Source organism: Dama dama, chromosome 2 (assembly GCF_033118175.1).
Source record: "Dama dama isolate Ldn47 chromosome 2, ASM3311817v1, whole genome shotgun sequence".
NCBI classification, from domain to species: domain Eukaryota; kingdom Metazoa; phylum Chordata; class Mammalia; order Artiodactyla; family Cervidae; genus Dama; species Dama dama.
The window spans coordinates 33821182-33841796 of NC_083682.1; the positions used below are offsets into that span (position 1 = coordinate 33821182).

The 20615-nt window shown below is 47.7% G+C and overlaps 1 protein-coding gene across 1 annotated transcript in view; it reads right to left on the reverse strand.

Annotated features, from left to right (window-relative positions):
• TENM4 (teneurin transmembrane protein 4) overlaps positions 1–20615 on the reverse strand; it is a 759511-nt gene that overhangs the window by 659972 nt on the left and 78924 nt on the right. The window contains exon 3 of the mRNA XM_061168374.1: positions 817–872. The gene's annotated coding sequence lies outside the window, so the exon portion shown is untranslated. The remainder of the gene's footprint in view (positions 1–816; positions 873–20615) is intronic.

Consider the following 20615-nt stretch of genomic DNA (forward strand, 5'->3'; position numbering starts at 1 on the left):
TCTCTAGGTCAAGGAGACCTTCCCAACTACACATGTGCATAAAGGCTCCTGGGAGGTCAAAAGAGATGGGGTATCACCTCAGAGTAAGTGATGTCAAATGATCATAAGCCTCTTTGCTAGAATCCATCTTGGTTAAGATATGGGCACGCACACAGGGGAGGATCCTGAGATATACCAAATACAGACTCAGAACTAGGCAAAGCAAAGTGATGGGCCAAAGGAAACCAGGAAGACATGCCCCGTAAAAGTGATTCAAACCACCACCAGGGCGCAACTCAGCAAATCTCTCTCTCTGAGCCTGCCTGTGTATCTGTCCACATGTACCGTCCTCCTGTTCCTTCTAATAAAGACTTAACTTGCCTCACTACTTTCCATCTCCATGTGGAAATTCATTTCTACCCAGCCGATGGGCCAGAGCCGTGTCACTGGCCACGGTCCCTGCTGGTCTAGTGGCTAGGATTCAGCGCTCTCAAGGCCGTGGCCCAGCCTCAATCTCTGGTCAGGAACTGAAACCCTGCTTCAAGCCACTGCAGGCCAAGGCCACCCAAGATCACTATCATTCCCAGTGTGGGCCAGGAGATCCTTAAGAAGCCTTCATACAGCTACTTATTAAACATTCCAACTCAACAGTGGGAACAAACAGAAACCACAAGTGCAAATAATACCCAAATGGCTCAGACGAACTCATCTTACTTCCTAACTTGAATTGCACAAAACAGGAAAATCGCAAGATTGGAAAGACAGGCCTGCAGAGACTGAATCATGGAGACTAGACATAGATCTTATTTCAGGCTCACTTTCAGCATTATCACTTACCTACTGACCAGGTGTCCAAGAGATCACTAGCCCTCTCTGATTCTCAGTTTTTCCATCTGCAAAACAAGAAGATGATCACAATTAATCCCTTGAGACCATTGGACTAAAAGGCATCATAGGTTTTTATACACAATATTGGTTACAAACCACTTATGATCCCATGTAACTGGGGAAGTTGCTGATGATTAGGAGCTGGAAGAGAATTATTTCAAAACTGAATTGTGATAGTCAAAAAATGAAGTGTGATAATAGTTACAGGCTAAGAAGTGCATCAACATCTCCCAACTTGCAGTACAGAAAACTCAGCTTTCTAATATTTTTAGCATTTATTTTTATTTTTCATAGATGTCAAAATGCAAGCAAGTATGAATACCAGGAGAAACAGAACAAAGAAAAATACTACTATATAATACACTCCCAACATTTGAGGGTATTTTTCCAGATTTTTTCCCTCTCTGCAGAGAGTTTCAGTTCAGTTCAGTCACTCAGACATGTCTGACTCCTTACGACCCCAAAGGCTTCCCTGTCCACTCCTGGAGCTTACTCAAACTCATGTCCATCGAGTTGGTGATGCCACCCAACTATCTCATCCTCTGTTGTCCCCTTCTCCTCCTGCCCTCAATCTTTCCCAGCGTCAGGATCTTTGCCAATGAGTCAGTTCTTCGCATCAGGTGGCCAAAGTATTGGAGTTTCAGCTTCAGCATCAGTCCTTCTAATGAATATTCAGGACTGATCTCCTTTAGGATTGACTGGTTGGATCTCCTTGCAGTCCAAGGGACTCTCAAGAGTCTTTTCCAACACCACAGTTCAAAAGCATCAGTTCTTCGGTGCTTGGCTTTCTTTATGGTTTCCAACTCTCACATCCATACATGATGACGGGAAAAACGATACATTTGACTATATGGACTTTTGTCAGTATAGAGTTTACCATTACAGAGTTTACCATTTTGCAAAGCAGGGGCTATGAAGATGTACTACGCTGGGAAGGACCACGCAGATCATGACTAGCCCTTCCCCACCACCATGACTGCTGCCGGTGCAACGAACTCATTTGCATTCCCATGCCTTTTGTCAGTCTCCCCAAGACCTTTCAGGCCTGTGGTCATATCTGCCAGGCATGGCACACACCTGAGCCCAGTGGAGTTAGGAGCATGTGACTTTAGGAGCTGGTCTTTCCCCAATCAGGGTTCAATTACCTCATCTGGAGAGTCAGGGAGCCAGTCTGGCCACTCTCAGAGATCACTTTCATTGTTATTTTGCTTTATATTTTTGGCCATGCTGCAGTGCGTTTGGGTGTTAGTTCCCAGACCAGGCACTGATCCTGAGCCCCCTGCATTGAAAGCACTGGATCAGTGATCCCTCAGAGATCACTTTCAACCTAGAAAGGTGAGGCTAAGGAAAAGGGGAAGAAACTCATATATTTGAGTCCCTACTGTGTGACAGCTAGTGAGCCAGTGATATTTATGGATATTATCTTATGCTCCTCATAACCACCCTGGGAGATATTACAGGGGATAGAATGGTAAGGCAGGGAGGTTTGGCCATCTGTTCAAGGCCTGCTGCAGACATGTTGGAACCACTTTCTCGATTTTTACCACATCAGTGTCTCACCTCTACTACCACATACTGATTTTTCCAAATCAATTCACATATTTTACTTAACTCTATGTTTAATGGATTTTTAAAAGATCTTCTCATGCTAAGTAAGTAAGTGTTAGTTGCTCAGTCATGCCCGACTCTTTGTCCATGCAGACCCCATGCAGACCATGCAGTCCATGCAGACCCCATCAGGCTCCTCTGTCCATGAGATTTTCCAGGCAAGGATACTGGAGTGGGCTGCCATTTCCTTCTTCAGGGGATCTTCCCAACCCAGGGATCGAACCCGGGTCTCCTGCACTGCAGGCAGATTCTTTACTGACTGAGCTACAAGGGAAGCCCATCTCACACTACTATATATAAAATAGATAACTAATACTGAATAACTACTGAATGGCACAGGGAACTTTACTCAATACTCTCTAAAGACCTACATAGGAAAAGAATATAAGAAAGAGTGGCTATGTGTATATGTGTAACAGATCCACTTTGCTACACACCTGAATCTAACACAATATGGTAAATCAATTATACTCCAATAAAATTTTTCAAACGTTTCTGAGTTCTTTGCTTCTTCCTCTTTTCTCTATAGCCCAATGGAAGACCACCTTTCAATTAGGATGGATTCTATAATTGCAAAAAAAAAGTTGTTAACGATTTAAGGGAATTTTTAATCACAATCATGCTTTGCACAAATACCTCTGCAGTCATAGGTTTGATGCACTGTTTATATACTTTTTTCTGTGTGTGTGTGTGAATGTGTTAGTCGCTTAGTCGTGTCTGACTTCTTGCGACCCCGTGGACTGTAGCCCTCCAAGGTCCTCTGCCCATGGAATTCTCCAGGCAAGAATACTGGAGTGGGTTGCCATTCCCTTCTCCAGGGGATCTTCCTGACGCAGGGATCGATCCGGGTCTTCCACAATGCCGGCAGATTTCTAACTGTCTGAGCCACCAGGGAAGCCCATACTTTTTTCTAATTGTCATTAAAATAATTGATGTTTGAAATTTTAAATGCGTATCCATGTCTACCCTCCTCCCAGCAGGACTCCTGCTTCACCTTGGGAAGGCTGGTTTCAATTCCCTCACTTTGCTGTGGCCAGACCTTGGAATCTAAGACCATCCTATTTCAAAGCTGAAACAGGAAAAACACCTGATGCTTATTATGTGTCAGGAAAGCTGTTGGAGGTCACACAGCTGGTAACTGAAGGACCCCAGGACTGGGGCCCTCATGGCCTACTCCTGACCCTGGGCCCTGTGGGTGTATTCAGTTTCCCTTCTGGCCTTCCTCAGACCCCACGTGTTACAATTCCATGTCATAAGGCCACCAATTAAGTTCTGTTTGCAAACCAAGGCAGGGTCATCCTGTTCTGTTAGGTCACCAGTTTTTCCACAAAGTAACCAGACCTATCAAGGCATATTTAAGTTCCCAAAAGGACCCTCTGGTAGGAAGCTGCATAATTTATAAAACCAAGTTTAAAACATGTGACGTGAAAGCAATTCCTTATTCAAAGATCCACGATAGTAACCAAGGAAATACAGCTGATGACAAAGGATCCAGGAATGCCATTGCTGCTGCAAATGAGGATAAAATCCAATTGAGTCGGGGGAGGTGGGAGACAGCGGCACAGTGACTGTATCGGACACCGATCGAAGCTGTTGTTGAGTCTTTAAGCTGCCATTCCCTGTCATCTGGTTTTAAATTAATTGGCATGAATTTTTTATGACCAGGGAGCAAACGGACATAAAGGTTTGCAGAACCGGATCAGTTTTTTTTTTCTTTCTGTGGAGTTCCCTATTTCTCTTGAATACGAGCTACAAAGCTGTGTAGAAACCAGAAAACAAACATAGGCCTAATTATTCACTCTCAGTCCAATGACACCTCGTCTGTGAAGCCTGCTTCCACCAACCCCTGTCAGAATTAGTTACTCCCTTCCATGGGTTTCCTTCTAGCAACACGTTAACTACAATACACTGCAGTTATTTTCTTCTCTTCCTTTAAAGTATCAGTTTCTCTATTTACCGAAATACAGTAAAAACTCACTAGCAATATGATTTTAGATTTCCTTCTAAACCACTTTGTATATGTACCCACATGCACAGCTATTCACATAGATACACACCCAGATAGTTTACACAATGGATCACTCTATACACACTAATTTTAATTTACTTTTTAAACAATTACATAGATGTGTAATTAATTTCCAACATATGGACATCTTGGATGTTCGCAATTTTTCACTGGTGTAAATAATAGCTCTGCACATATATCTTTGTGTGGTTGTTAAGTACTTACAGGATTTTTTTAACATTAGAAAAATCATAGTTTACCCCACGCTCACCAGCACACCCAAGACCCATATCAATTTCAACTTCTACCAGCAGTATACCAGCATGCCAGTTTCTTGTGCTCTCAAGAATATTAGGCATTAGGGTACTCTTTTACCATTGTCAGTGTGATAGGTAAATGTAGCCTAGTTATTTTAATCTGCAGCTTTTGAATACCAGTTGAATATTTTTTTCTATTTCTTGGCCATTTGCACTTATGCTTTGGGGAATTGCAAGTTTGCTGTCCTTTACCCACTTCTTGGTCAGTGTTAGACTCTTTCTTAGGACATAAGAGTCTCCTAGCATTTTTTTTAGCTTTCTTCCAGCATATCCAATCACAGTAAAAGGTGCTCCCACCTAGGAGCTGCCCCACGAGAAGCCTAGAGGGCTGCCTTGACACCACCCTGTGTCTTGCTACCCACAGGCAGTGAGTTACCAGGTCCTATCTGTCCTGCTTCCTAAGCAGACACTTCTTAAAGTGGTGTTCTTCCTCTCCAGCACCTCTACCCTTACCATTTCCCCACCAGGTCTCACCTGGACTCCTGAAGCCACTTCCTAACTGGTCTCCCCACATCCTCTACTACAATCCTCTCACCATCCAGAAGCTGGAGGGAATTTTAAATAATTCTCGTGAAATCATCTCCCCTGTCTAAAATCCTTTGACAGCTCCCTATTCCTTTGAAGGTCAAATCCAAAGTCCATAAGCAGCCCTGAAAGGCTGCTTCTAGGACCCAGTTTCTGCATTGCTTGGTTTCTCAACCAATGCTTGCCCCCAACCTCCACTCTTTGCACACTGGCTTCTTTTTAGGTCCTGTTCTTCCCGACCTGAGACCCTGGACATGCTGGGCCTCTGCCCAGAAACTTGTTTGCTCTCCCCTTGGCTGCCTAATCCAAAGCCATCCTGTCCCACTCTCGTCTTAAACTCCATCTCCTCAGAGAAGCCCCGAACTGCCAGACCAAGTGAGCTCCTCTGGCTGTTTACCGGAGCTTTCCGTTGTGGCACATCTCAGGTCTGTAATCAAGTACTGTCCGGAACACTTTGTTGTGTGAGTCCCACACTGCAGGTTCCCCAAGGGCAGGGCTCGGGACTCTGCCCAGCACCATCCCCTCAGAGTTCAGCATGGTACCCAGCAGAGCAGGCCCTAAACAAACACAGCATTCATTTCTGTCTTAAGTTAAAAAAAAAAATCAAATAACCTGTCTCTTCCCAGGACCAGACAATCAACTCTAGCTTTTAATGAATAAACTAATGTGGTTTTTCATACAGAAAGCAGATGACATAAAAACCAGGCCTGTTTTTAAGGGCAAAGTCTCTGACTGAATTAAGCCTAATCATGAAGGACTGTCTCATCTCTTTCCATGTTAAAAAAAAAAAAAAAATGAAGCCGTGGCTTTGGCAACCACAAGTTCACTGGGGTGGAAGGGTCTGGAAGCAAAGTTCATGTCTTGGGGCTTCTCTGTAGCTCCCTTCTCTCTTCTCCACATAGTGCTTTGCCCAGACTCAATGCATGTCTCTTAAATGGATTTCAAGTCAAATTACATAGTAATTGTGACTAATTCACTGCCTTTTCTACTGTCTAACATTTAAAAATAAATTTTCATTATCTGGCACAATTGACTTGATGGTTTTTCCCTCTATAGATCAATACCTACTTTTATGAGTATTTCCTTTCAGGTTACTTTTTAAAAATTAAAACCCTCAAAAAGTAGGTCATCACAAGTCAAAATTGTAGGTCAGAGAACCTCGACTCTCCTGTAGCTACAACTCCACCCTGCTCCCTAAGTCTATCTTGTCTTCAGTTCAGCATGCTGTGCACTGAATTTGGTGAAAGTATACACATTCTCCCCTTTCCTGTAAGGTCTCTGCAATGGAAGTCTGAAATCAGGCTAGGGTGTGGAGGCATCACCTCCTTGGCTGAATTTAAACTCGCCTCAAATTTATCAGATATGCAGATGATGCCACTCTAATGACAGAAATCAAAGAGGAACTAAAGGGCCTCTTGATGAGGATGAAAGAGGAGAGTAAAAAAACTGGCTTAAAACTCAACATTAAGACAAAAGAGCCTGGCAGGCTACAGTCCATGGGGTCCGGTTGCAAAGAGTCGGACACAACTGAAGCGACTTAGCACGTGCACAAAGAAAAACTAAGATTATTTTTTGGCATCCAGTCCCATTATTTCATGGCAAATAGATGCGGAAAAAGTAGAAACATTGACACATTTTATTTTCTTGGGCTCCCAAATCACTGCAGATAGTGACTGCAGCCATGAAATTAAAAGACACTTGTTCTTGGAAGAAAAGCTATGACCAACCTAGACAGTATATTAAAAAGCTGGGAGACATTACTTTGCCAACAAAGGTCCATCTAGTCAAAGCTATGGTTTTTCTAGTAGTCACGTATGGATGTGAGAGTTGGACCATAAAGAAGGTTGAGCACTGAAGAATTGATGCTTTCAAACTGGGGTGATGAAGAAGACTCTCAAAAGTCCCATGAACAGCAAGAGATCAAACAAGTCAATCCAAAAGGAAATCAACCCTGAGTATTCATTGGAAGGACTGATGCTGAAGCTAAATCTCCAATGCTTTGACCACCCGATGGGAAGAGCTGACTCATTGGAAAAGACCCTGATGCTGAGAAAGACTGAAGGCAGGAGGAGAAGGGGGTGACAGAGGATGAGATGGCTGGATGGCATCACCAACTCCATGGACATGAGTTTGAGCAAACCCCAGAAGGCACTGGAGGACAGGGAAGGCTGGCTGGAGTCCATGGGGCCGCAAAGAGTTGGGCATGACTTAGCAACTGAACAATAACAAGTTCATCCCGGGGCACAACCTTGAGCATGGCCATCAGCTACATGTGCGGTGCTGATGGGCTCTGGTCAACTCTGGCCACTGACATCCTGGGTGAAGTAGCTGCAGATCAAGGACTTGTTGGAGTGTGCTGTGGAGGGCTCAGATGTCCATTCATTCTAAAGGAGGCACAGAAGAAGAAGAAAAGCTTGTCTCCTGTCCTGGGGGAGACTGGGCTTCAGTTGGGGAGATAAGACCAAAATGCCGTGGTCTCGGCCCCACCAGCGTCTTAGAGCCTACTTGCTGCTCTGAGATTGCTTTTCTTGAACATTCTTCTATCAGAAGTGCCTGTCTCCATCTGGAAATTCAAAGAGGAGTGATTGGGAAGCCTACTGGAGCTCAGTCAGCCCTTAGTAAAGGTTGCTCAGAAGCACTGGTTCTGAAATCAGAGTCTGGCTTCGACCTCTGGCTCTATTTCCTCCCAGTTGGTGACCCTGGGCTGCATGTTTAACCTCCCCAAGCCTCTGTGTCTGAAATGCAGGGATACCAAAAGGCCCCACATCTTGGGTTGCTGCAGTGCTTATGTGCCTGTCATGTAGCAAAGGTTCCGCAAATTGTTGGTGAACAGGATTATTATTGCTACTATTATAATTTTAGTTAGTAATGTAGCAGTTACAGTGAGCTAGGCATTGTCCTAAACACTCTATAAATATTAACTCATTTAACCCTCATAAACAGTTCTGTGAAGTAGGAAAAATTATCTTTCTTTGCAGTATTAAGAGGCCAATGAAAGTGAAAGTCACTAAGCCCTGTTTGACTCTTTGCAACCCCATGGACTATAGCCCACGAAGCTCCTCTGTCCATGGAATTCTCCAAGCCAGAATATGGGAGTGGGTAGCCATTCCCTTCTCCAGGGGATCTTCCCAACCCAGGGACTGAACCCCACATTGCAGGAGGATTCTTTACCATCTGAGCCACCAGGGAAGCCCCAAAATACTGGGAGTGGGTAGTCTATCCCTTCTCCAGTGGATCTTCCCAACCTAGGAATCGAACTGGGTCTCCTTCATTGCAGGGGGATTCTTTACCTGCTGAGTTACCAGGGAAGCCCGGAAAATTACCCAAAGTCACGCAACAAATAATGGAGCCAGGATTTTGAACCTAGGCAGACTGGCCTGGAAATCATGGTTAAATCGCTAGTTTATTAACCATAATAACTGTTATTTAAGGAATCATCATAATTCTTAGTTGTCAATAATTATTATTCATTGTTATTAATGATGGGTGCCTGCCTACTCATACAGGTCCCCAGACGCCTGGAGTGAGTACAACGGGGTTCAGGTCTGGCAGCCAAGCTCACTGAGCTTCAGAACTGGCATCCAGTCCCAGGTGGGAACCATGGACAGAAGAGGAAGCTGGGGCAGAAGTCCAAGCTGTGTGCTGGGCCATCATCAAGTGGGTGGGAGAGGACACGGGGCATCCACAGTCAGTCCTAAGGACTCTGGCTGGAAAACCTGCAATGAACTTCCAGGCCCCACTGAGCGCCGGGGTTTCCCTGGGTTTCCACTATATCCAGATGGACCCTAAGCCTGAGTGGGTCAGGGCCTGCAAGGGAAAGGACACCAGGAACTCCGCCAAGCAGGGATGGTGAAGGCTCAGGATCACACCTCCTTTCTGGGAGTCCCTGCTGGCCCTGCTCGAGCGGTCCCAGAGACCCTCGGCTCAGAGATGCTTTTAGACCCTTAAGTATTGCCTCCTCAGACATGGAGCCTGTTGATCCAAGCTAAGCTGGTCATGTTGCTGACAGACGTATGAGCCAGGAGGAGCTCTCCCCAAGGATTGTGGTCTATAATTTCCAACCTTACCACGGTTGTGCATGGAATTTTTTTTTTCCTTCTGTACTTCTGCTGCTGATTATATCTTTGAAACAGGCTCACTTGAGCTTTCTTCTGGGTATTTCAAAGTTTCTGTCCTTCCTCACTCCCTCTTGGTTAGATTTCCTTTCTTTTTCTCTTTTTTTGGTGGGGAATAACAATAGCAAAGCATTTTAGGCATGAAGCAATTCAGGACAGAAAATTGGACTCTAGCCACAGGGCCTCTGCCTACACAACCTAACAACTCACCGTGGTTGGGCAGGGTAAAGAATAAAACCCAGTGCCTTAACGGGCCTTCCAAAGAGCAGCTGTGTCCTTCTCTAGGTACTCTCTCCTTGTTGTCTGATAGCTGGGGACATTCAACATCAAGCTGCTTTCAGAGTCAGGTAGTTTTCCACACTGTACAGCAGAGATAATGATGGTCTTATGATTTGCTTAAAAATGCGGACAGTCCGAGAACAATCTAAGATGCTGCATGACACCATCACTTCTTTTCAGCCATGTCCATAGAACTATAAGAGAAAGCCTCTTTTATTTTTAAAAGCCAAGCAAGCCAGCCCTCCTCGACACATTGTTTTGTTTCCATTTAGTAGCTTCATGCTCTTTCTTTCATCAGCAAGCAGTTACTGACTGCCTCCTGTGTGTGTCAGGCCCAGACTGGAACTGGTAGCTGGGAAGATGGAGATAGCAGGGGCCTGGCCCATGTGCAAATCCCAGCTCTGATTCAGAAGAGCGGTGTGACACAGAGCAAGTTGATTAACCTCTCTGAGCCTCAGCCTCTTCATCTGCAAGGGAGATCCTTATACCAACCTTCCAGGGCTCCTGCGAGCATTCTAAGGAACAGCGTTTCTCAGGGCCACTCAGGACCTGTGTGTCAGCCCTGAGGAGCACGTGTTGTTTTTTATAAGGTCCACTGCTAACGATGGTTCACGAGACATGCTCCCTGTATTAAAAGGTACAAAGTGTTACAGGTAGGATGGGACAGTCTGATCCGCAGGTGGGATCTAGCCAGGGAGGGCTCAGTTGTACCCCGCTGGAACTAGGCGAAGCAGGCTCCAAGCAAGATTTCAAGTGAGCACGATGTTTTCAGAACAAAAAGATCCATGGCAGGAAGTCTGAAATGTAGCCCTGTCCTTAGAAATGTGAGCAGCAGCAGGAAGAGTGGACACTGAGAGCCTGCTCTGAAGGATGCAGGGTTGGAGCCTGGAAGGCCTCCGGGGCAGGTTCTAGCCATGGGTTCGCCCATCATAGGGTTTTAAGCTGTGTGATCATAGGCAAGGTTTGTCCTTGAGATCGATTACTGGCTACAGTGTGGCTGGACTGGAGGGGTGAGCCTGGGGCAGGAAGAGTCAGGGAGCCAGGCCCAAGAGAAGGGTCCCTAACTTCACTCTCAGGTAGGGCTAGCCACCCCTGTCCAGCTCCGCAGACAGCCTAACTGCAATGGACCAGCTACCAGAGGCGGTGGGCACGGCTGCTCTGTAGCTCAACTGAGGAGGGTCCTTTTGCCATCAACTACAAAACCATCTGCCCAAAATGGTACGGATGAATCTATTTGCAGGGGAGGAAGAGAAACATAGACAGATATAGAGAACAGACTTGTAGACACAAGGAGGGAAGGAGAGGGTGGGACGAATTGAGGAATAGCACTGACATATATATATATACTTCCATGTGTCAAATACATCTCTAGTGGGAAGCTGCTATACGGCACAGGGGGCTCGGCCTGGTGCCTGATGACCTAGATGGGTGCAATGGGGACGGGTGGGATGGGGACGGGTGGGATGCGGTGAGGGGTTGGGAGGGAGCAGAAGGAGGGGCTATGTGTATACTTACAACTGATTCACATTGTTACAGCAGAAACTAACATGTTATAAAACGATTATACTCCAATTATGGCTCAGACGGTAAAGTGTCTGCCTGCAGTGCGAGAGACCCAGGTTCAATCCCTGGGTCAGGAAGATCCCCTGGAGAAGGAAATGGCAACCCACTCCAGTATTCTTGCCTGCAAAATTCCATGGACGGAGGAGCCTGGTGGGCTACAGTCCATGGGGTCGCAAAGAGTCGGACACAACTGAATGACTTCCCTTTCTTTCACTTTCACTCCAATTAAAAAACAAATAAAAAAACAAAACAAATAAAAACACCTGCCCCAAACAACCTGTTCCTTTCTGACGTGTCGGGGGCAGCTCCTGCTCAGTCACAGGCCTTTCAGTCCCCGTGCCGACTCACAGCCCTTGCCTGGAGCCACGGACAAGGTGACGGAGCTGCTGCCTGAGCCTCCATCAGTCAAATTAATTCAATTCCACCCAGTTGGGTGATTTTTGGTGTGTGAACCCATGCTCAGCGCTGAGGATCTTATGAGACTGTAACAGACAAGGTCACAGGCTCTAAGGCTTACAATCAAGGACATAGGTCTGCAGTGTAACCCAAGGCTGAGCACTGGATGTGTTCAAGGGAGGGCAGAGTGACAGTGCTGGGGGGAATAAGAGAGACGGAGCTGTGAACTCTCCTTGGCAGCATCAGAAAAGCTCCATGCAAGAGGTGGAACTTGCCTGGGCCCTGGAGACAAAGAAGACATTTGACAGGCAAAGGGTGAGAAAAGGGCATGCCATGCTGAGGGTAGGTGTGTGTAGAGAAGGCAGTGTTGCTTTTTAGGGCTGCATCACATCAGGAGAAGGGGAGGAGACAGGAGGCAAAGGCCAGAGGGGGCTGAGGTCCCGCTGGGAGGGGCTGGATGCGACTTTCTCCTTCCTTTCCTAAGGCACAGGAACCATGGTCACGTAAGAAAGAACAAGAGCTGTAACTTTTATTAAGCACCACTCTGCATTCCATTAACTCTGCACAAGTCATTTGGTTTGAATGTTATCACCATCCTGGGAGGTACATATTGTCACCCGTCCCCCTTTTACATCTGAAGATACTAAGGTTGAGAGAGACTAGAGACCTGCCCGAGGCAGGAACAGAGCTAAACATCTGAATCCCAGCCCAGTGACCCTTCCTCTACACAAGACCAGCTCCCTAAATGAGGGGGACTGATGTCTGATCCGCGTCAAAAAGCTGGGGAGGCAGTCATCACCCCCACTGCCACCTCACCATCATCATCACCACCACTGCTGGCATGGACTCCAAAACGGCATTTCACGAAGGAGAAAAGGTACCATACGTGCCTCTTCTTGGTAACAGGATCTTGCAGGATTCCTGATCATTTACATTTAATTAAAAGCAACAACTCTCAGTGACTACCTATGGTCACTGCCGGCTTACAGTGGGTGAGGCGCTTCCTGATGTGTTTGTAACGACAGTTACAACAACCCCAAAAAGCAGGTGTTACTTCCCGGGTCTTAGAAGTGAGGGCATGAAGGCTCAGGAACTAGATGCACACCTCTCACCTGCCAACTTCGAACTCAACAGTCCACAGTGCAGCCTCCACCCCCAAAGGGGCCTCCTCCACTGGCGCATCCCGGTGAGTGACGCCCCCTCCACCAGCAGCACACGCTGGACACCAAGGCCACCTCTCAGGACCCCTCCCCTCTGCCTCACCCCCATACTCACCCCTCATGGAATCTGCTGGTTCTGACTCTCTCCCCATCCTGCCCGCTCCTCTCCCACTTTGTCCAAGCCACAGCCACGTCTCACCTGAGTTCCTGCAGTGGTACCCGGACCAGCCTCCCCGCATCCCACATGCACGGAGATGAGATGTGAGCCCTTCCCCAGCTCCAAGGCCCAGAGGGCATGCTGGTCACTCTGCTTCCTCTCACCACGTGCCCCCGCCCCTTTCATGCCCTCAAACTCCCCACTGTCTGGCCCACTTTGGAGCATTTCCACTGCTGTTTCTCCTACTGCTGTTCCCGGCCTCACAGGCCCTGCCTTCAGATCTCAGCTCAGATGTCACCTCCTCCAGGAAGCCTTCCCGGACTCCCTTCTATATTAGTAGGTACACACCAGCACTGTTGTGCCTAAAATATGGAATAACTCCCACACTGGTTGCTATGTAGTCAGTACCTTGAGCCCTGGGACGCTGCCCTCCATGACCTCAGCTCCTCCCCAGGGTCCTCCAGCCTGCCCCACAGTCCAGAGGCTAAGCCACGTTGTGGCAAGGAGAAGGCTCTGGCCCTGTCCGGGAGTTACGGCAGAAGCCGGTTCTGAGCGGCCTGTGCTGTGCAGCAGTCCAGGTTGTTAAATATTTTGAATGCCACCTCTGCTCCTGATCCTGTTATTCTCACAGCTCAGAGTCACGTATCTTTCCGAGTGACTCTTTTCATCATGAACTCTGGGAGGGCAGGGAGCACAGAAGTTTGGTTTACCGTGTCCAGGCTCAGTAGAGAAGGCCTAAGAGACATAATGAATTAAATGAACAGGGAGGGCTGCTTCCTTCACCTTTCTGGCTCTGTCTGCTCAGCTTTTCCAACAGCTTCAGGGACCACAAGATATAGAAGCTAGGCTGATACAACCGAACGCCAAGGTGTGCTCAGCGGCCAGGGGTGGGGGCTACCTGTCCCACCAGGGTGAGGTTCTGATCTCCACTACCTGCAGACACTGGGGAGATAAGAGGAAGGCAGTCTTTCTGAGCCTGACTTTCCCTGTTCCTTAGTCACTTTATCTTTCTCATAAAGAGTTCTCAAACCCAGACCAGATCCTCATCAATCAGGCAATACCTTAGACCCAAAGGCTATCTTCTCCCACGGTTGCTACTGCAAGAGTCTCTTAGCTAGTTTTCCCTGTCTCACCTCTCACTCCGATTCTTCTGTACCAGGTATGACCTTAAAAGGTGCCTCTGATGGTGTCTTTCTTCTGTGGAAGACTATGTGGCTTCACATTGCCCTTGAGATACCTTCACACCCTCCCCGAGTATACGAGGTCTTGCTCTCCAAGTCTTGTCTATTTCCCTCTAACCTCACCAACTGCTTCTCTCCTCATTTTCTTTCCTCCATCAAGACATCTCCCGGTCTCGGGGCTTTGCACATGCTGTCCTGATTTCCAGAATTCCCCCAGCTCATTCCTATCAACCTTTTCTGTTTTAGCATAAAAGCCACCTACGCTGAAAAGCCTTTGTTGATTAACACCAGCTGATCAGTTCCTCCTATGACCCACTGCTCTTCTTCTGATACACTCAGCATGCCTAAACTAGCTATTCAATGTCCATCTTGAATAGAAGCCCTGTGAGGTCAGGGTCATCTGTCCATTGCTGTCTAGCCCATTGCTTAGCCTAGTTCCTGACACAGAGGCTCACCAATGAAGGCATAGTTAATATGGTGAGGCTTTAAGCTTGGTCTTTATCTTCAGAATCAAAATTGAAACACAAATTCTAATGATTACTATACAGATTTCAAGAACTAGTCAATTTAGCTCTCTTCTTTTGAGATGGTGAAGGGATCTGAAAATTCAGTGACACAGCTCCTTAAGGGACTAGGCTGAACTCTCAGAAGAGAACTTGAACTGCAAATAAATAAATGAATAAGAGAGACAGGTGAGCTCCCCAAAGCAAAAGGTTGAGTAAATGTGCAGAAAAGGACTCCTTGAGGATCCCCTTCACAGTAAAGGCAGCCCCCTGGCAAACTGTCATGCTATTCTAGGACATGGCCCCCACACTGGATGGGCCCTGTCCTTCCTCCGACCCTGACAAGCTGTGTGGTCCTAGACCAGGCATTTGCTCTCTCTACATCTCGGCTTCCTTCCCTGCAAAACAAGAAGTGCCCAGGTTTCCCAGATCTGGGATTTCTGCACAGGAGCCTCAGGGAAGAACCAGGGTGAGGAGCTTGGAAACCTTGGGGGTGTGGAGCCCTAGAGGTGGAGTAACCACAATGCTCTTCATGCCAGATGCAAGGGGGAGCCCAGGTCCTCGGGGGACAGGAAGGCCTCCACCCCCTCTCCTCCCACCCCATTCCAGGCTTCTCTGATGTCCTCAGCCACCAACAAATTGGGAGATGCTGGTCTGATGTAACTGGGCATCAACCAGGCTGCATAACACCCAGGGAATTGCCTCTGACGCTGCTACTGTGTGGAAGCAGAGAGGGTGGGGAGGGCAGGAGGCAGGGGCTTCATACTGAATGGGTGGCCCCAGGCCTGATACCCTTGGATCCTAAAGTCCCAGGTGTTCAGGTGGCCTAGAGACCAACTGGGACAAGGGTCTCAGCCTTTTTGTCTCATGGAGCCCTCTGGCAGTTCCTTGAAATTTATAGACCCTTTCTCAGAAAACTGTTTCCAAATGCATAAAATAAAATCTGTAGGCTTACAATGGAAACCCCTTATACCAAAATGGTTTGTTGTTACTGTTTAGTTGCTAAGCTGTGTACAACTCTTTGCAACCCCATGGACTGTAGCCTGCCAGGCTCCTCTGTCCATGGGATTTCCCAGGAGAGAATACCGGAGTAGGTTGCCATTCCCTTCTCCAGGGGATCTTCCTGACCTAGGGATTGAACCTGCATCTCCTGCTTGGCAGGCAGATTCTGTACCACTGAACCACCTGGGAGGCCCATTAAAGTGGTGACTGAAATGTTAAATTTCTGATACAGTAATATTTTTATTTCTTTTTAAAGTCAAGACTTATAACAAAACCTAGTGTCAGGTCTAATAACTCTCATAACCTGGGAGCAGTAATGAGTGCAAATAATATTTCAAAGTACCTCCAACAACTTCAGCGGGATACAAAAATACCTGAGTCCTCTTGGTAACAAAGTCCTGGAGACTTCTAATGCTATTGTGGTTTATTGCTTATATTCACAATGGGAGGAAACGCCAACTTTTTTTCCCAACCACGTGTTCACATCAAGAACCTCTACTTTAAGGCCATGACCTGACTTTACAGAGGAAGAAACTAGAGCCCCCTTAGGGCCTGGGAGCGGAACAGAGATAGCCAGCAAGTTAGAATTAACAGTAGACTATACAGCACGGGTCTCCTGCTGCCTCTCAGCCAAGCTTGGCTCCCTTCTTAGAGCTACATCCACATGTGTGATTTCCCAAACACATTATACAGGACCATCCCTACAACTCCCTAAGCCTCAGTCTCCTCATCAGTAAAATGGGACCAATCATATCCATTGTGAGGACAGAATGAGAACATGAACAGGAAAGGGTCCTGTTGCCTGGACAGGGCTCTGCTCGAGTGACACAGGAATAATCACTATACACTTTCTCATAGGAAATCCAAGGATATGAACTTTGGGCTTCAGTGAGTGGGCAGGTCCAGAGTGGCAAACCCAAATGCCTACAGAGGTAAGACAAGAAGGAGTGGGGACTACGGCAAAGTCAAGAACGCATGCCCATCTGAAAGAGGCGGCCACCTTTCGGTAACAGAGGAGGATGCCGCCCGGAAAGGTGGGCCTAGTGCTGCCAAAACTAATCTTCTAAGAGATGGAGGAAATATTTATTTTTGGCAAAATGTCCTGGTTTTTGTAGTAAGCATCTTGAAAATTAAAATAGGATGAGGGCTCCAAAACATGTCTACATGCTGTCAGTTTGCAACCTCTGGGGTGCACAGGTATAGGAGTTCCAGAGCCTGGAAAAGAAGATCCAACAGGTCAGTGCTTTCCATAGAAGCAAGAGGATCCTCACTCCAACCCAGCTGGGGAGGGCAGGGGGTGCCTGTGCAGGGTGACCTTTCTCTCCACGGCAACTGAGGCCTCCCACCAGAGACAGCTGGCCTTAAAACTGTACTCCCCGCCCCTCGCTGCTCTGAGATGGCTTTGTTTTATTAATAATCCTGGATCATGCTCACAGTACATCAAGGTAAACAGAGATGCTTCCAGGATGGGTAATGCAGGAGGTTCCAACAGATGAAGAAACAGGCTTCCAAATATAAATAGGAAGATAAATAGAGAGAGATCCAAGTCTGCTTCATGCTGATTGGCAGGCTGTGAGCCACTGACGTGGAGAACTGTGGATCATTTGGGTTGGAAGGGACCTTTCGTTCAGAGGATGGGGAAACAGGCGCAGAAATGGGAAAAGACTTGCCAAGGGTCACATTCCTTAGGTGAATACTTGTTATTTCTCATGGCAACCGTTCCCTCATCTGAAGATTCTAACAGAGTCACGCATAGTTTCCTGAGTGTGTCGTATTCTCTCCAGCCCATTGCAGCTCTCTCTGCTGTTCCCTCCTTCATCTGGCCATCTCCCACTTGACCTCCAAGAGTAGCTTGAGTCTGCCCTGCCCTGACTCTTCCTCCGTGCCTCCATCAACCACAGCACACGCACACAGGACTGTCACTTTGGTGTATGTGTCTGCCCCTCCAGCCAGCTGAGAACTCCAGAGGGCAGGACCCTGACTTATCCAGCTCTGTCTACTGAGGACCCAGCACAGGGCTGGGCACACAGGAGCTGTTTTCCAAACCTCTGCTGAGTAAAGCATAAAAGAAGCATAAGACCCTCTTACAGAAGGAGAAGGAGGTTGCAAATAAAGACAGTTGTGGGAGAGCTCACCAGACACCACCTTGATATCAAGTTAACATGACAAATGATCCTGAGCTCAAGATAGTAGGCAGATTTTGGTCTATAACATCAAAGATCAGCCAAAACACAGGTGAAGAAAAGTACATTGTGACTCTGATGGTCACTCTTGTGAACCAAAGAGATGCAAACAAATTAGTTACTGAGGGTCCAACAGGTACCAGGTTCCAGGATGGATGCTTTCCCACATGAAAGAAAGAAACTGAAGTCGCTCAGTCGTGTCGAACTCTTTGCAACCCCATGGATGTAGCCTACCAGGTTCCTCTGTCCATGGGATTTTCCAGGCAAGAGTACTGGAGTGGGTTACTATTTCTTTCTCCAGGGGATCTTCCTGACCCAGGGATCGAACCTGGGTCTCCTGCATTGTAAGTAGATGCTTTACCATCTGAGCCACCAGGGAAGTCACCTAATTCCCAGGAGCTTTATAAGTAGGTGATACACAAATCTTGCAGGTGCCGATTGAGAAAACCAAGGTCCACCCATGACAGAAAGGACAGAAGTAGGACTGAAGGCAATCTACTCCACTCCAGAGTTCTTCCCTTCTATCAAAGTCATCACTATAATGAATAACAGAGTCCTCACTCTGCCTGTTCTAACCATGGCTTATCCCACGCAGGGACTGAATATTTGATAAATCATCTCCCCACCCCTACTCCCTAGCCCTGATATTCCAGACCTGCCACTGCCACAGGGCTGGGGGCTTAGGAGGGGTCGATGTGGGGTCTTTCTAGTGCTCTTAGCAGGGGAAGGGGAAAAAATAAAATGCCTAAGGCAGAAGAAGCCCAATCCCCTTGTCATCCTCAGGCAATAACTACAGCCATGAAGTGGACAGGAGGGAGAGGGTTCTGTTCAGCTTTCTTTAGATTTTATTTTTAAAGCATTATTTACATTTGCGGATTACCTCCAGAAAGCTCTGGTTTAGAGTAGTTCTTCAGAGACAGAAGTCCTCAGGTTCACACATTCCTTCAGCAGCCTGTTAGTAATTGCACAAGTAGCAGAAGTATGGGCAAGAAAGGGGGTTTGTAAATGTCATGGAAACCATTCTGATTGCTCAGTGGGCATTTCCACTGGGCGTTTCCAGCTTCTAAGTGAACAAGATCCTGCAGCCAATAGTGCCCAGGAGGTTGAATTACCTTTTGGCATAAATGCTGAGGCAGAAGCTTGAGTAAGAGACTGAAACCCCAAACTGAACTGAGCTCTCCAAGTCCGTGTCTATGCCTAGACCTCACAGGGCTTTGGTGATGGCGATTAAGTGCAGGATGCTGGGCAAGTGGCCAGCATGGTGCCTGACACATGGCAGGCTGGTCTCCCGTTCCCCATCACTTTCATTTCAGAGCTGCCGGTGCTGAGTGCTGGGGGCAGCTGACGCACAGAGGTGAATCAGGACGGCAGATGTGCTATTTATTTCCACAGGCTTCACCTCTATTGGACCTTGTTGCTCCTAGTTTGTCATTTGCGCTAATATTTTACAAGGCCACAATATATAGTTTTTTATGAGCCCATAAAAAATCTTCAGAATGAAAGCAAATTCACCTGCCACTCTCTGGCTTGAAGTGCCCAACACTTGCGCTTTGCCTCCTGGGTTCTCTGTTATCAAACCGGCCAACATTCCCTCCCAGCATGCACTTGGGGGCCACTCTGCCTCCTGGGTACTCTGTTACAAACCGGCCAACATTCCCTCCCAGCATGCACTTGGGGGCCACTTTGCCTCCTGGGTACTCTGTTATCAAACCTGCCAACATTCCCTCCCAGCATGCACTTGGGGGCCACTTTGCCTCCTGGGTATTCTGTTATCAAACCAGCTAACATTCCCTCCCCGCATGCACCTGGGAGCCACTCTGCCTCCTGGGTACTCTGTTGTCAAACCCGCCAACATTGCCTCCCAGCATGCACTTGGGGGCCACTTTGCTTCCTGGGTTCTCTGTTGTCAAACCCGCCAACATTCCCTCCCAGCATGCACTTGGGGGCCACTTTGCCTCCTGGGTATTCTGTTATCAAACCAGCTAACATTCCCTCCCCGCATGCACCTGGGAGCCACTCTGCCTCCTGGGTACTCTGTTGTCAAACCCGCCAACATTGCCTCCCAGCATGCACTTGGGGGCCACTTTGCTTCCTGGGTTCTCTGTTGTCAAACCTGCCAACATTCCCTCCCAGCATGCACTTGGGGGCCACTTTGCCTCCTGGGTATTCTGTTATCAAACCAGCTAACATTCCCTCCCCGCATGCACCTGGGAGCCACTCTGCCTCCTGGGTACTCTGTTGTCAAACCCGCCAACATTGCCTCCCAGCATGCACTTGGGGGCCACTTTGCTTCCTGGGTTCTCTGTTGTCAAACCCGCCAACATTCCCTCCCAGCATGCACTTGGGGGCCACTTTGCCTCCTGGGTACTCTGTTATCAAACCTGCCAACATTCCCTCCCAGCATGCACTTGGGGGCCACTTTGCCTCCTGGGTTCTCTGTTGTCAAACCCGCCAACACTGCCTCCCAGCATGCACTTGGGGACCACCACCCCAATGCACTCACCCTTCTCTAGATGGGTTCTGCCGTTTCCCACCGCCTCACCTTTGCTTATGTGGTTCCTCTTCTGGAACAATCTAAACCCTTCCTTCTCTCCCCACCCCCTGTGAGAAGCATCTCCCTGCAATTTAAACTCCTGCTGCCTCTCCCTCCCCAGTATCCCACGATGCTCGGAGAAGCAGCGTCATTTGTACTTTCAACCCAGCGACTCTTTCACTTGCTGCAACGCCCTGAGGCCTCTACATACCCTCTCA